Genomic DNA, 17,503 nt, shown 5'->3' with positions numbered 1-17,503 from the left:
TATTACTAAGTGAAAGAAGCCAATCCAAAAAGGCTACCTACCATATGAGTATAACTTATGACTTTCTGGAAAAGGCAAAACCATGGAGACAATAAAAAGATCAGTGGTTGCCAGGGCTGGTGGAGAGGGATGATGAATATATGGAGCAGAGGATATTTAGGGCAGTGAAACCCACTCTATATGATATGATAATGGTGGCTATATGTCCCTATTAACTTGTCCAACAGAATGTACAACACCAAGACTGAACCCTAATGTAAACTATGGACTTTGGGTGATAGGTCGATGTAGGTTTGTCAAGCTTTAACAAATGTGGTAACAAATGTACCACTTTGGGGGATGTTGATAATAGAGAAGGCTATGCATGTGTGCGGGGAGGGAGTATATGAGAAATCCTTGTGCCTTCTGCTCAATTTTGCTGTGAACCTAAAACTGCTCTAAAAAATAAAGTCTATTTTTAAAAAAGCGGGGGAGAGGGTAAGTTATCTCTGTACCATATGACAACCCATGCATTCCCATCAAGTCTCACTCTAGTAAAAGGAGGGTTATGATGAGGATACAATGCTGGAATCTTATAGGAAGGAAAGTCAGACCTCAGGAGAACCGAAAAGCCATCAGAAATATTAATAATAATGATAATAGTTACCATGTAATGAGTTCTTACCCTGTGCCAGCATTGTGCTAAGCAGTTCACCTGATAGCAATATTCCTACTTTACAGATAAGGAAATTGAGTCCTAGATAAGTAATTGGCCTACTTTCATAATTAACAGAGTCTAGATTCAAACCCCAGCCTATCACACCCCAGAGTTGAAGTGTTTGATAGTTTTTTGGGTTTTTTTCCATTTCTTAGTATCCTATGACTTTTTCTTTTCTCTGGCTTTCTCAGTTCAAGAATTCCCTCTACTTCCTCACCTATTTACATGTGACCCAAAATGGCTACCTCTTCCCCAGAGCTTTTAGAGAGACTCTTATCTCTAGGACTCCTAATTCACTTGAAAAAGTATGACCAGCCAATGAATTGGTGGGCTTTGAGACAGGTATCCTTCAAGGATCCAGTCAGCTATGGCTGATTGGCTCTCGGATGGATACCTGTCGGCTCACCCCCGAGCTACAGGTAGTCCAGGCAATTTGCCTTATGTGTCCATCACTTACTGTCCTTGAAACCAGAACCCTGGAATGCACATTGTAAGCCTGGTCCTTTCCTCACATGTAGAATCAAGCTAATAATGGTACACCCCCATGGATTTAAAGGAGGTAATCTAAGCCAACTGTAGAGAACAGCGCATAGCACACAGTAGTTGCTATGAATGGCATTATTATTCAAGCCCTACTACGCGTACTTTTGTGCTGGTCTTCCAGTATGCTATGCCCTTGACTTGCAGCTTTGTTTGCCTGACCCACCCTTTCAAGAACAATTGTGTCAACAATTGCCAAACTTAAATGTCCCCGGAAACAAATCTTTTGCTAGTGTAGGTTTGATAACACCCTTAAACAACAGTTAAAAAAAAAGAAATTCAACTGAGTAAATTTGAAGATCTAATTGGCTTTATTAAATGATTGAATCCAGCAGCATCCATCCCTTTTAGTAATTGGAAAGGCCCTCTGAGGAATTGTACGGAATGGAAGTCTTTTATAGACAGAAAGAGGGTGGGGCGAGGAAGGTATTAGCAAAAGAAAAGAAAAGATTGCTTCAGGCCAGTTCATCTTGTGGGAGGAAGGGAATGGCAGGGGTGTTCTTTTACAGATTACCAAACTAGCTCAGATCAGGAAATTTCAGATGGACTGTTTAAAGATTATATTTCTGGGGAAAGTCTTGGTTTGCTGTAATGGGGCAAATAACCCCATTTTGGGCCCATTGTTTCTTTTCCCACACAACAAAGGTAGGTTATTACTAGTCTAAAAATGTCCAGGGCTATTATTCTAAAATGACCCAAATCAATGCTAGCCTTTTTCTTTGGGAAGGTAGTTATAAAACCAGGTCCTTTTTTTTTTTTTTTTTTTTTAAGTAGGCTCCATGCCCAGCATGGAGCCCAACGCAGGGCCCAAACTCATGACCTTGAGATCAAGACCTGAGCTGAAATCAGGAGTCAGATGCTCCACTGACTGAGCCACCCAGGCGCCCCACAAAGTGAGGTCTTAAAGGAAGAAAGCTGAGTTCACAGAAGTGATAGACAGAAAAGCCCTGCAGCAAACTCTGCCCCTGAAGTCATGTTTTGCTCCACTGGTCCATTTAACAAGGAAACGATTAATTAATGACCGTGAATAACAGAGGAAAAGGATGATCAGACTGAGCTGGTCCAGACAACCAAAGTGACTTACGCATTTGCATGATATCCCTAACAATGCCACCGCAGCAATCCTGGGAATTTAAATATTTCCAGATGATTGCTATGAATCTTAGCATAGTTCTAGAATCAACTCAAGCAGTGCTTTATACAAAATAGGCGTTCAGACTCTTGTTGACTTGGTAAAGAGTAAATAAGGAACAAAGAGAAGCAGTGCAGCCATGAAGTCTCATCCAAACAAACCAGATAATGGATTTCCCAGCCCATATATCATAACAATTACCAAGTTACATTTATGTTATTGCAGATTCCCCCTTTGATATTCCCAACTATCGCCTTGCAAGCAAAGGCTGTTATTATTCAGTTTTACAGAGGACAGAATTGAGGCCTAGCAGCTTGCAACTACTTGCCACTGCTAGTAAGAAGAATATAGGATGCAACCCCAGTCCCCTGGCTCACATGTTGATTCCCTGCCCCATGATGGCTCTGTGGTGTGCCCTGGTGAAAACTGCGGAAGGAAACTTCCAGATGGTGAAGTCAACTGGTGAAGAAATAGTCAGCGTCTCTTAAAGTGTGCTCCTTAAATCCCTAATGTGCCATGACACTTCGAGAATAAGCTTGGGAATTACTGCTCTCCAGATATCTACCTTGATGTATATACCACATCTGAGACGCTGAGCAAGCAAACCTACCACATAGAAACATGTACAACATATTAACCCTGTATTCCTCAAACTTCTTTGACCATAAAATTCTTTGTGTGTGTGTGTGTGTTATTAATATCTCACAGAGGAATATTTTTTGGAAAATATTTTAGATTATGTTAAAAACAATTATTCAGGGACATAAGTAAATTAACTATAAATTATGTCTCATTCCATTTTGCCTAATCCCTAGTTTCTTAGGCCCTAACTAATTTCTAGAAGCAATACTAATTGTAAGGAACATTTCTGGACATGCAACATGCTATTAGGAAGTATATGAGGAGGATGCAACTTTCAAAAATTGAAGTAGGCTTTAGGAGGGAGATTAATGTAAAAATAGAGTTTCATCTCCAACTTCCTGGTGGTCTACAGAAAGTCCAGGAGTTTCTTCATTTTTCTTCTCTACCTGCATAATTTTCATGTATTTACAGCTATGTCAGTGGTGTGGGGAGTAAGATGGTTCTCCTTCTCCTCCTCACCTTGTGGCTTTCCCCACAAAGAGAATTTTCTCTAATTTGGAGGGAGAAAACTGTGGCTCCTCGGAGACCAGCATGGTATATATAAAGTAGAAAGGTCACCCCGTGGTTGCCACGAACAATGACTGGCAGCATGAAGGAAAAAGGACTGTAACTCGCATGCCTTTCAGAAACCTTTATCGAGAGTCAATTAACCAACCAACTGAAATCCACTGTACAAACAGAGTGAGCCCTTTCATTATCAAACTACTTTCCAGGACCTTCTTGTCAGTGGCTGCATGTTTTGTTTGGGGGGAGGCAAATTATGCTCAGAGACCAGATTTGTCTTTCCAGCCATTGATTTAACACAGGCTCACTGTGGACATTTTTTAAGCTAACGGTATACAGGATAATGTCTTTTAATAAGCCAAGAAAGAAATAACCCTCCAAACCAAAGACAGATTAATCATACTATTGTTTCAGGCAAGGAGCAATGAAAGGAATAAAGACCAAATTTAGTTGAGGTGTGCCTCAACCCAGAGCTGACGTCCAGCTGCCAACGCAAAGGGAAAAGTCCCCTGTTGCTAGAGCATTTCGCTGCGGAACGACGGAGCCGGTGTCCATGGGCAAGGTGATCTTTGTGGGGCCACTTCATGGCTTTTGTGTCTTTTGGTAAGTCACCTTTACTGCTGCAGGAGGTAATTGCCCCAAGGTCTTCAGAGAGCTATTTAGATCAACGAAATGTAGTCTTGCCCAGACAGAACATTCTCGGACGGTCCTCACAAACCCTTGATATTTATAGTCTAAATGTCCCCTTGCTTTTTCATCTGTTTTTACTGAGAAGCCCCCAGTGGGACCCTCAGCAGCTGAGCTACTACTGAGCTCTCATCAGCTAGAACAGATGAAATGGTGCTCGCTTCGGCAGCACATACACTAAAGACTGGAACGACGCCGAGGAGATCAGCGTGGTCCCTGCACAAGGATGACGCGCAAATCCGGAAGCGTTCCACAGAGCAGATGCAATGATGACAGCCTCACACAACTTACCTCATCCTTACATCAAAACAACTTAACTTCTAAACACAACTTCTTTTTGTTCACCTTTGTCAGAGACAAATGAGTCCATCTTTTACTTTATTTGCTCATTTGAACTGGTTTCTCAGCTACATTACAATGTTCTCAGAGGGGACAGTAGTGCTGTGAAGTATTTCCTGTCATGATCTCAGACAGAGGACATCTAGCCCCCCTGCAGATTGAAGCACGCAGTCGGGTCAGGAAAAAAAATGTGAAAAAAACTTTGAAATGGGCAAGATGATCGTGTCTCCTTTCAATGGAATGCTACATATTGTCTGAAGGACCCTTCCAGGGTGGTCAGATTCATTAGAGGTCTGTGGCTTTCTTGGTCTTCAATGATTGTGCAACTCTACTTTTTCACTTGCGGAGACCTGAAATTTGATGCAAATGGTTTCTGTCCGTGAAAAAGCAAACGAATTTGGTCCCATGAAATTACGATTGATTTCCACCCTGTGGTACAGGTTGTCTTTGCTTCCAGGAGCAACTGAAAATCAACATTTCTGGTTGCCCATATAAATGACCATCTTTGGCTTTGCCTTTGAAGTAGTTGTAATATCTTCCTAGTTCTCTCAGTATCAGTGAGTTAAATAACATCTTTGACATGTGTTCATTCTATGTGTGTGTGCGAGTGTCATGCTTGTACTTTTCAAACAATTACTCTCTAACAGGAGTCCACAATTTGATAGTTAACAATAAAATCCTTTCTCACTCCTCTGCTCTCAGCCGTGACCCTAAAATTAGACTAGATGCCAGATCACGCTGCTTCTCCAAAGGACTCAGCTTTAAAAGTAAGTAAATGAAGATTTAAACGGTTCCTTGCAAGGGGGACTAGGACCTCACCAGCCATGTTTAATTCCTGGGTAAAGACTGCCTGGCTCGCTGGGGTTGCACCAGGGCTGGCAGGAAAATACCAACCCGCAGCATCTGGCCGAAGAAAGGATGGGAGGGGTGTGTCGGCGAGAACACTTCATGTGTGTTAGCCCGACACGCGGAGAGCTTGGACAAAATCTTCTTAAAGAGAGGGGTGGACAAAGCAGAAGTGCAGAGAGCAGGAGAGAGTTCTAACTTACATCATTTAAGTGATTTGAGAATTGGGGATTCTTTAGCTGATGGAGTCTCACTTGTCTATTTTTGCTTTTGTGGCTTGTGCTTTTGGTATCATATCCAAGAAATCAGTGCCATAAGCAGCGGGATATTATTCAGCCTTAGAAGGAAATCCGGCCATATGCGACAATTCTGATGAACCTGGAGGACTCTATGCAAAGCAAAGTAAGCCAATATTTGGAAGGACAAATACTTCATGATTCCACTTAAAAGAAGTCTTTAAAATAGTCAAACTCATAGAAACTGAGAGTAAAATGCTGGTTGCCAGGGCCTGGGGGGAGGGAAAATAGGGGGTTGCCATTCAATAGGTATAAAGTTTCAGTTACACAAAATGAATAAGTTCTGGAGATGGGCTATACAGCATTGTCTATAAATAACAATATCATACTGTAGATTTTAAAAATTTTGTTTTGTTAAGAGGGTAGATCTTGTTGGGGAGCAAGAATGTCCTGTCCCCTTCAAGGTCCTTCTAGCTGGAGTAAGAATTAAATTAACATGAGACAGATTCACAAGAGAAAATCAAATTTAATAGTGTATGTGTGGGGAATCCACAAAGACATGGAAATTCCAAAGACAGTGAGGCCAAATAAGGCATATATGTCATCCTGAACTGAGGAGAAGCAGGGAGGGGACTGGGGCATCAGCAGAGGGGACTGCAGTTCACAGGGCAATGAGAAGAGCAGATGTTTGGTAATTAGGTGTTGTCTGGCCATACAGATGGGTCACTCAGATAAAATTGATCTGTGGTAATAATCATGATTCTGGGAAAGACCTCCAATTTAGATGTTTTTATGCTGTTAAGGGAGGGCCAAAATTTCTCTTGAGCTGCAGGGTCTTGATTGCCTTCAGCTCAGAATAATCCACATGCCACAGTGACCATTTTGGGATGGCCTGCCCTTGGCCCTTACAATGTCATGTTACCACAATAAAGAAGGAAGGAAGGAAGGGAGGGAGGGGAGAGGGAGGGAGAGAGGAAGGAAGGAAGAAAACAGATAAGAAACCTAAAGAAGAATAGAATTGGGGGCTCTTTAAAATTCCAACTTTTCTCTGCAATGTTATTAACTCAAACCAGAACATGGCTATAATGATCGGGGTTAGGCACTGACATTACCTGGGCAGCTACTCCATTCCTTGCCCCCGAGTTTTGAGCTCTTTAATTCTACTTTGACCTGAGAAAAAAGGGTCAGAAGCAGTGAGCTGTGAGTGGTCCACCACTGCCCAACTCCCACACCTGATTTCCTCCCTGGCCTCTACTCCTCCCCACAGACAAAAGCAGACCAGAAACACCACCACCACCACCACAAGGAGCCTGGTGTCATTAAACAATGAACAGAAAGGAGCCCAAAGAATCAGCTGGATTCCAATCATGGTCCAAAGACTTAACTGCATTAGAATGACCTGGAAAGCTTGTTAGAAATGCAGATTCCCATTCTCCACTCCTAAACGTGCTGAATCCGTTGGTGATTTGTATGTACTCGAAAGTTTAGTTCAAACATCAAACATCAAAAAGAGGGGAGCGTGTTGCTTATTTTCTCTGTGGGCCTTAAAAACCAGCCAGAGCAGAATCCTAACCCACCATACAGTCTTTCCCAACCATGCCCTGCTGCCTCTCAGGCACAGTTAAGGTGGAGAAATGAAACTAGCTTGATAAAAGTGTTCTGCTGTTCACCATCTGTTTATCGTTTTCAAACCATCTGTTCCTTCCTGTGAACTATTTTGGCTATTAAGGCACTAGGGAGTGGTGATTAGAGCTGGATTCTGGACCTAGAATACCAAGATTTTTTTTTATTTATCTAAATTCAATTAGCCGACATAGAGTACATCATTAGTTTTTGGTGTAGTGTTCAATAATTCATTAGTTGCATATCACACCCAGTGCTCATCATATCACATGCCCTTCTTAATGCCCATCACCCAGTTACCCCATCCCCTCACCCCCCTCCCTTTCCACAACCCTCAGTTTGTTTCCCGGAGTCCAGATTCTCTCATGGTTTGTCTCCCTCTCTGCTTTCTTCCCATTCAGTTTTCCCTCCCTTCCCTTATGATCCTCTGTGCTATTTCTTATATTCCACATATGAGTGAAGCCATATAATAACTGTCTTTCTCTGATTGACTTATTTCACTTAGCATAATACCCTCCAGTTCCATCCATGTCAATGTAATGGTAGGTTAGAATACCAAGATATAAATTTTGACTTTGCCATGGGGCACCTGAGTTGTGCAGTCGGTTAAGCATCTGACCATTGGTTTTGGCTCAGGTCCTGATCTCCTGGTTGTGAGATCAAGCCCCGCAGCAAGCTCTGCACACAGCAGGGAGTCTGCTTGAGATTCTCTCTCCCTCTCCCTGCCCCTCCCACCTGTGTGCGCACTCTCTCTCTCTAATAAATAAATGAATCTTTTAAAAAAAAATAAATTCTGACTTTGCCACTTCTGAGATTTGAAACCCTGGGGAAGTCACTTAACCTCTCTGTGCCTTAGTTTTCTCATGTATAATTACAGTATCTCTCCTACTGTTGTTGTGAGAGGTATACTAATTAATGCAAGCTGTGACAGTTTAAGTAACACAGGTTGTGTGAATTCAAATAAGAATGCATGCAAAGAGCCTAAAGAAAGCCTGGTATATAATAAGTGCTCAGTGAGTAATAACTGTCCCTGTTATGATTATTGGCTTCTCTCCTACAATTATTTCTTAAGATAAGAGAAGGGTTGAACAATTAATTTGGCTATCATGGTTAATACTGAGAGGCAATGATCCCGCTACATTCTGAGCCCACTGGCTTAAACTCCTTCATTTGGCCACATGAGTCAAGGTCACTGACCTTGAAGTTCTGCCCAGGTGCAGGTTCAGTGAGGAGGACTGAGCTTGGCTGGCACAGACTGTACGAGGTAGGGACATAAAGGGGCACCCAATCATGCCTCTGTGACTGTGAGCTATGTCCTTGTTGGTGACTTTTCCCTTGGTTGGCTTTCAAGTAGGTTTAAAGGTGTGCTTTCATATCCCATCCCCTGACAAAAGTCAGACAGCATCTATTAAGACAGGGCAGGGCTCTTTGGGTAAGAACAGTTTGAGACATTCCCCTCCCACCAGGATTGGACCTTGTTTTTACATACCTCACCCCAAGCTCTCCTTTCAGATCCCAGGGAAGAGGACTTTCTTAGGGTGGAGACGAATGTCGGAGATCAGTTCTGCGCAACTGCTGCAGAGAAGGAAACGAGCCTCTTCTTAGGCACTTACAGCGTGAATCTTGTTCTTAAAAAAAAAAAGGATGACATCAAGAAGTGGCAACTACCAAACCAAAGTCTGTTGTTGAGATAAAGAGCAGGCGTGACTTATGACAGAGCTGAGTGTGTTGCAGTACGTCCTAGAAATGAGAATCCACTTTAGATCATTGTTCTTCTTGCTTTCAGGAGAACTCAGGAGACTCAGCATGCATCCTGGGTTGGAAAGTCATGAAAACTGCAGCAGGGTGGCGTGTTACTGCGCTCAGTGTCACAGAACCCCTGGACCACCCGAGGGCAACACAGATTGGTAAGCATCACGAGTCTCCCGACATGCTGCCTGCTCAGTGAACAACCAGCATTTGTTCCGGGGACGTGCCGGGCACTGGAGGCCCACAGGGCACCTACGAGCACCGCTCTGCCTGGCCACGTGCTGTCTGCCTGACTGGGAGCAAATACTGCAAATCTCTCTGAAGTTCCATTTCCTCATCCGGGACACAGGGAGCCAAATACTTCAGTATATTGGTTAGGATGCTTTCTTTGGGCATCAGTTACCCAAGAAGCATGACCTGAGTGCTTTGATAACCAGGGGAAGGGTCAGCTCATGGAACAGCAAGCGTGCAGGTATGCCAGGAGCCGGGGCCTGGCCTCCTCCCTCTCTACTGGCTTCCGGTACAGCTCTAGAAATTCCAGGCAATTCTAGAAACATCCAGACACCACAAGGTCCAGAGTAAGGAAGAGGGATGTCTCTTTCCATGTACCTCTCTTTCATCAACGAGGAAAACTTCTCCCACCTCCCACCCCGCCCAGCCAAGCTCTACTGGGGCCTCTCGGGCTTGGACAGGGTCACATGACCACCTCTGAACCAATCACTGGTGACGGATGCCATGACTGGTTTCTTCTCCCCGGGGCTGAGGGCCAACTCACCTTCCCCAAGGACAGGGTGGTAGGAAGACAAACCTAAACAATAGCAGGACTTTGCAGGCAAGGAGGAAGCAGGAGCCGGCTGGGGTGTAGACAACAGACAGTGTTTGCTACAACACCCTATCAAATTCTTAGGATGAACTGATGAGATCGTGGATGAAAATGACCCACTCAGTGCCTGGAAAGTGGGAGTAATAGAGCAGCTGACGTTTTTGAGGAATTACAATGTGCCAGGCACTTTACGTGAATTCTCTGTCCCCTGAGGTAGGCACCACTCGTGTGCCCATTTTACAGAAGAGGAGACTGGAGCACAGATGAGCGAAGCAACTTGACCCAGGCAGAGTGTGCATCTAAACTCAGGCAGTCTGACTTCAAAGTCCTACTCTCATGCCTTCATTCTCTAAGATTTCCTGCACTGGAATGGTCGTCAGATTCATCACCCCATCTCTTCCCTAAGCTCAAGAACTGTGTAACTTTTGAGTTCAATGGGATTCACACCCATGAAAAACTTAAAAACAATACAGTACAGCAGCTAATGACAATCTTGGTGATATGATAGAGGTAAGAAGTAACCAACCAATGTTCTGAGCATAGGGAAGGCAGTAGAAGGTGATGCCATCAGTGGGGAAAGCAACAGGGCCTTGGAGGAAGTGAAGAAGGGGATGCGATGGAGAGCATGCCAGACTGGGGTAGCAGCTTGTAGTTCTCAGGCATAAAAAGCTGCTCTTGGGGCGCCTGGGTGGCTCAGTCAGTTAAGCTTCTGTCTTTGGCTCAGGTCATGATCCCAGGGTCCTGGGATGGAGCCCTGCGTCGGGCTCCTGCTCAGCGGGGAGCCTGCTTCTCCCTCTGCCTCTCTCTCTCTCAAATAAATAAATAAAACCTTAAAAAAAAAAGCTACTTTTATGTGACTTGGGCGAAGGGAAGTGGCTTTGGAATCCACTCAAAGGAGTGGGGAAGCAGAGTAGGACTCCAGCCGCATTTGACTTTAGGAGAAACTTTGAAGCCTGTTTTACTCATGAAACCTTGGGCTCATGAACTGCATTACAGTGGACCTCCTGAGTCATACAGCTTTTGTGCAAGGGAAACCAAATCCCATCAGTAAACTCAAGAGTTTTCCTAGTGTTCTCATAACTCATGCCTGTGAGCTCCAATCCAAAGCATTGTAAACTTCCAAGACAAGTTTGGAATTGGTGGAGAAGGCCTGGAATGCCCCCTATCCCCACCCTCCCATCATGGCAAGATCTCCTGTAGATGTGAGTTGGATGAAAACAGGTGCTCAAAGGGCACCTGGGTGGCTCAGTTGGTTAAACGTCTGCGTTTGGCTCAGGTCATGATTCCAGGGCCCTTGGATTGAGTCCCGCATTGGGCTCCTTGCTCAGTGGGGAGCCTGCTTCTCCCTCTGCCTGCTGTTCCCACTGCTTGTGCTCTCTCTCTCTCTCTGACAAGTAAATAAATAAAATCTACAAAAAAAAAAAAAAGAAAGAAAGAAAGAAAGAAAACAGGTGCTCAAGTTCAAACTCAAGGTAATTATGTACATATCCTCATCTCCACAAGGATTACATCCCATGCCTGCCATTTGGGGGCCCAAGTATTCTGAATGACTGGAGATTAGGACCCAAGCCTTACAGTCTTTGAAGAGTACCTTGAGTTTCCCATTCAGAGAGGGCACTACAGTGTCAAACACTAGATGGTATTTCCCAGAGGAATCTAATTTGAGGCAGAGGATTTCTCTTTATGTGTTACACCTTTCCCTGTAGCACCAACTCTCATGCCAAGAAAGCATCTCCAAGGACATGTTCTGGGCAGGGTTTCAGGTTATATTCTGTTCTCAAGTTGATGTGTTTGAATCAAATCACTATGTTTAGATCCTATTTAGAGTTTTGTCTATTATCGGGTCTTGTTTATCATCTTTTACTTTATTTGCTCTTAAAATTACTTCCCAAATTCCTCTGCAATTTGGTACTTAGGCAACAGGTACCTCTCTAGGTTAGCAAAATAGATCCAAGTTGGAGAAGGATGGTCTCTGGTGTCAGAGATGGAGTTCAAATTTGCAGCATTATTGCTCACCACTGGGTGCCTCTGGGGCCAGGACTGAAGTTGTGAAGCAAAGGCTCCCCCCCACCCCCCCTTACCCCCACCCCTGCAATATGGCATAATGCTCCCTCCTGGCAGGGTGAATAAAGTTAAGAGAGGCATCGTTCATTGTTTGGCACATAATTGGTGTTTTTTTGTTTTGTTTTGTTTTTTAAAGATTTTATTTATTTATTTGAGAGAGAGAGAATGAGAGAGAGAACACATGAGAAGGGGGAGGGTTAGAGGGAGAAGCAGGCTCCCCGCCGAGCAGGGAGCCCGATGCGGGACTCGATCCAGGGACTCGATCCAGGGACTCCAGGATCATGACCTGAGCTGAAGGCAGTCGCTTAACCAACTGAGCCAACTGAGCCACCCAGGCGCCCCATAATTGGTGTTTTAAATGTTAGTTTCTTCCTCCCTTCTGTCCTTTTCCCTCTATGGGGAGGGAGGGACGTTCAAATGCAGTAAAAGCGGAAGAGGACTTGGGTAGTTTGCAGGGCGCTTGATTATGCCACTGAGTTGCTGTGTGCCTTGGGACAAAACCTTTGCCTTCTCTAGTTCCGTGTCTCTCATCCACAAAAAAAGGAGGTTGGATTTGATATTCCCAAAGTCACCTGTATATTTAGAATTATATTTTTATTCTGTACTGTCTACATTCCCCAAGTTCTGAGTCACAGGAATTTCCCCAATTCATCTGTCACATCCAGGCTCCCCAGTCATCTCCCTCCAGTAGATGTGGCCTGCGGGGACCCCTCCTACTTCTGGCCTGTTTTGAATTGGTTGCCATCTAAGATTAACAAGTACCCACCGACCACTTCTGGGGGTGGGGCGCGGGGAGGGGTCTGGCAGGGATCCAGCGACAGTGATCTCAGCATGGTCTAGACTGCTGGCAGTTCAATCAAAGCACCTGATAGCAGAGATGTCAGTGGAAAGGAATGTGAGGTCACCTTGCCCTGTAGTTTACAGACTGTGTGTCTCAGAGACCTGAAGTTTCCTCCAAGCCTCTGGCTGCGGAGGGGCCGGGGAGGCAGAAACAGATGGGCCCAGCCCCACTCCACTGCATTGGGTCCACCTCTGATTCATTTACTTCCTAGTAGCTGCAAAAGTTTCTGCTGGCAGAGTCTATTGGCTGAAAAGAAAAAAAAAAAGAGCTTGAAAGCCACCAATTTCATCTCACCCTTTCCTTCTACAGATAAGGAAACTGTACTTCATACTTCAGAAGCCTCAGAATGATTCCTATACCCTTGAGATCCAGCAAATCCACTTTCAGGTAAGTTATCTTGAGGAAGTAATCATGGATTTGTGAAAGCTTCAAGAATGTTCATCATACTATGGCTTAAAATGAAAAATTGGGAACCCCAGCAAGAGAGGAGTAGTTGAACAAATATTGGTACATCTCCAAACATGGAATATGGAGAAGTCCCATATATCACAAAAGGAAATTACTTGTATGGAAAAATTGCTCATGATATATTGCTAACTGGAACACACATATGCACGCACACACACATGTTCAGCCTCTAATATCTCCAGTTGTGTCATAGGAGGACTTTGTGGGAGCCTCTAAATGGGGCATGATTGTGCCCATGATTGTCTACAGTTGACCTGCGGCATGTTCCTCCTCTCGCCTACCAGCTCTCTCTCATGCACGACCTCTACCACTGCCTTCAAAAGAATGAGCATGTCCATATCACACTGTCCTATCCAGCTGCCCCTCCCCCGCACCATGCTTCCATCCCTGGTGCATGGGAAATCTGCTGGGTTCTTGAAAAAAGAGGTAACTCTGAGCCACATTTTTTTCCTGATCCTAAAGCAGGCTTGCATGTGCCCAGAGGCACGGAGTCTTTTTTAAATAGGTCTGTCCATTTCTGGCCATCACTACCTCTCCAGCCAGTCTCAAATCCAGTACCTCAGCCAGAACTAGAATAGACCTCCAGAACCTTCCATTCTCCCCTTCTGCTTTTTCTTTTCTCTCTTCCCACAAAACAAAGAAAGAAATCTCCTCACTATTCCTCATATTATAACAATAATCATTTGCATGTACATAAGTGCAGACAAACAGCACAATGTGTTTTGAGGGTGGGAAGGTGTGATAGACAGAATAGCGGACCCCCCAAAATGTCCACGACCTGATCCCTGGAAACTGTCAGTCTGCTACCTTACATGGCACAAGGGATTTTGCAGGTAGACACGAGAGATCTGGAGATGGGGAGATTATTCTGGTAGGCACAGTGTGTTCACAAGGGTCCTCATAAAACGAGGCAAGAGAGACAAAGTCAAAAAAAGGTGATGTGGCAATGGAAGTTAAGACTGGAGTGCTGAGCTGTGAAGATGGAGGAAGTGACCACAAGCCAAGGAGTGCCAGTAGCTTCTAGAAGCTGGGAAGGACTCGCCCCTGAAGCCTCCAGAAGGAACATGTCAACATGTGATTTTAGTTTTAGCCCAGGAGACTCACTTCAGACTTGTGACCTGCTCACTGGTGAGGTTATAAATTTGCGTCCATTTAAGTCACTAAATTTGGAGTAACTGTTATAGCAGCAATAGGAAATGAGTAGTGGACCTTCAGGAACAGGGCTGTCATGCCAGGAGGAGCCAAACCATCCTACTGCATATCGTCAGGGCAGAGTAAGAAAATTTTTTCCTGATCTATATTTCATACCTTTACTAAAATGAACACACCTAACTTTTGTAATAAAAAAATGAAAAGTTGCTGTCTTCAAAAAGAAACGTCTGATGACCCATTGCCTGACGGTCCTGGCAGGGAGCTGGCCCCAGAGTCAGGCGTCAGCTGCAGTGGGGAGGGGAAGAGTTAAGGAGAGGTCCCGCGGGGGCGCCTGGGTGGGTCAGTCGTTAAGCGTCTGCCTTCGGCTCAGGTCATGGTCCCAAGGTCCTGGGATCGAGCCCCACATTGGGTTCCCTGCTCTGCGGGAAGCCTGCTTCTTCCTCTCCCACTCCCCCTGCTTGTGTTCCCTCTCTCGCTGTGTCTCTCTGTCAAATAAATAAATAAAATCTTTAAAAAAAAAAAAAAAAGGAGAGATCCCGCATACAATCTGGACCGTGTGTAACACCCCTTGATCTACCCAGGGCAACAATGTCCAGGAACTCTTGAGAGATGGCTAAAACAGGACTCCAGAGCACCTGGCTTCTCCCAAAATGAACTGAGAGGATGAGTTTAGAAATGAGCAGGCACAGGACGGAAAAGGAAAAAAACTGAGAAACAAAAAATCCACTAGGGAAAAAAGAGAAAAAATATGACATGAAAGTGAATCCTTAGACACTTAACAATCTATATGAAGGAGGCAGACAGAGTAAAGGTCAATCCATTGGCTAGGCTGAGCAAAAGCAGGGCATGGAGGGATGTTTGCAGCACCTTCTCTCAGCAGATTCTTTGGGGTTCCTCCCATCAGGACATCCATCGAGGCCCTCCCAAGAAATAGCCCTGCCTGCAGGTTTTTCCTAAAACCACCAAAATATATCTGTCACATTCTAAAGACAACTGTCAAACATTTAAGTCAATGTCATAGGGCGGAAAGGAACGAGGTATATTCTAGAACTGGCTCTGCCCAATAGAAATGCAATGCAAACCATATATGTCATTTTTAATCTACTGGTGGTCACATTTGAGAAATAAATAGATGAAACCAATTTTTATAACATATTTTATTTAACTCAGTATAGCCCAAATATTATTTCAACACATTATCAACATTAAAATCATACTAATGAGATATTTTACATTCTGTATTTTTTGCTAAGCCTTCAGAATTTGATGTATGTTTTGCACTTAAAGTACATCTCAAGGGTGCCTGGCTGGCTCAGTCAGTACAGCATGCAACTCTTGATCTCAGGGTTGTGAGTTCAGGCCCCACACTGGGTATAGAGATGACACGAAAAAATTTTTTTTTAGATAAAGTACATCTCAGTTTGGACTAGCCACATTTCAAGTGCTTACTAGCTACATCTGGCTAATAGCTACTGTACTGTAAATGCAGTTCTAGATTAAAAGAAATTAAAGAAACATAATGACCAAAGTCAGTGAGTGATTCTAGTCTGGATCCTAGTTCTAGAGAAAAGAGCTGTAAAGACATTCTTAGGGGAATTGAGAACATTTGAATAGGACTGGATAATGGGAAAAAGGGACTATAGACTTGTTATTAGATATTATTATAGAATTATTATTGTTATAAATGAAAATTATGGGTATGTAGGAGAGTGTCCTTATACTTAGGGGATTAAGGCTGATGTATTTAGGGGTAAAGTATCATGATGTCTACAAATTATTTTTTATTTTTATTTATTTATTTTTAACGATTTTATTTATTTATGTGAGAGAGAGAATGAAAGCACAATTGGAGGGGAGGGGGTACAGAAGCAGAAGGAGAAGCAGACTCCCCTCTAAGCAGGGAGCCTGATGCAGGGCTCGATCCCAGGACCCTGGGATCCTGACCTGAGCCAAAGGCAGATGCTTAACTGACTGAGCCACCCCGGCATCACTACAAATTATTTTTTAAAAGAAAGCAAGCAAATAGGACAAACTGTTAATAGTTGTAAAGACTAGGCAGAAGGTAAATGGATGTTTCATGTACTCTTCTTTCAACTTCTCTCTCTGTCTGAAATTCATAATAAAAACTTGGGGAAAACACATCCATACACATCTGCTCTAGACTGCATTCTAAATAAGGACAATTTACCTGTTGAAGGCCATTAGCCTGCTGAATTAATTGTGCTAAAATATTTTTTAGGGTAGAATATTTTATGGAGAAAGCAGCTTGGTTAGTAGTAAGAACACTAAAGGTGAAGACAAAAGACCGAGATTCCGGTTCTAGCTTTACCATTTACTAGTTCTCTAACTTGAGTAGCTCTTTTTTTGAAGCCTTCAGTTCATACATGTAGCTGTATGTATTTGGCTTTTTCGATAGGAATTCCAGGCCTTGGAGCCAATGAGTGAGGAAGCTACTTCTGTTTGGAGGAACCCCTGTGATACCATTTTGTTATGTGCCCACTTGACTCATTATGCTGGCATCCAGAAAGAGAAAGGTTCTCCGAAGCCTCTGTCCCCAGCCACGTGCTCCCGAGGTATGGCACCAGGACCTCTGCCGTGCCCAGGTGGCACCCCATTGCTCCACCAGCAGGCGGGAAGGACAGGATGGCTTAACTGAGAGGTGGAAGTGGCTTTGAAACTATGAAAATGCCAAATAATATCTGGAAGTAGGAATATCCAAATAATGTGGGAAGGGGTCATCCCTGTGGACAAAGAACACTAGACAGCCACAAAAAGAATCTGTTTTGGAATAGTGCCCATTCATCCTCTGAGCACCGTAGTCAGTGTAAGATAAAGACAAAGCAGGTATGTGGTGTCCCCGTCTGTCATTTTAAATCAGCCTCAGAGGAATGAGGCAATTTGCCAGCATCAAAGAAAGAAGGAAAAATAAGAAAGATTCTACTAACTAGAACAAAAGTTCCCAGAGAAGTTTCGCATGTCCGTGTTCTCCCTAAAAACCGGTTGAATTGGATTTTTTTCCTCACTGCCAGAGTCCAGAATATAATACGGGCCTCTTATACTAAGCCACAAACCTCAAAACTCATTTATTATCCCCAAACATAAACCCTATGCAGATGTAGAAATAACTATCTATCTCAGAAATTCTTTTCTGGTGGGTTCC

The 17,503-nt window shown here is 43.8% G+C and overlaps 1 non-coding gene across 1 annotated transcript; it reads left to right on the top strand.

Moving 5' to 3' along the window:
• The first annotated feature begins 4,355 nt into the window (after positions 1–4,355).
• Positions 4,356–4,462, top strand: LOC115944083 (U6 spliceosomal RNA). Its single transcript, XR_004078660.1, has one exon. It is a non-coding gene; the product is annotated as a U6 spliceosomal RNA (small nuclear RNA).
• The last annotated feature ends 13,041 nt before the right edge of the window (positions 4,463–17,503 follow it).

Source organism: Leptonychotes weddellii, chromosome 9 (genome assembly GCF_054177405.1).
Source record: "Leptonychotes weddellii isolate Sample4059 chromosome 9, ASM5417740v2, whole genome shotgun sequence".
Classification (NCBI taxonomy): domain Eukaryota; kingdom Metazoa; phylum Chordata; class Mammalia; order Carnivora; family Phocidae; genus Leptonychotes; species Leptonychotes weddellii.
This window is presented reverse-complemented; position numbering and strand designations above follow the sequence as displayed.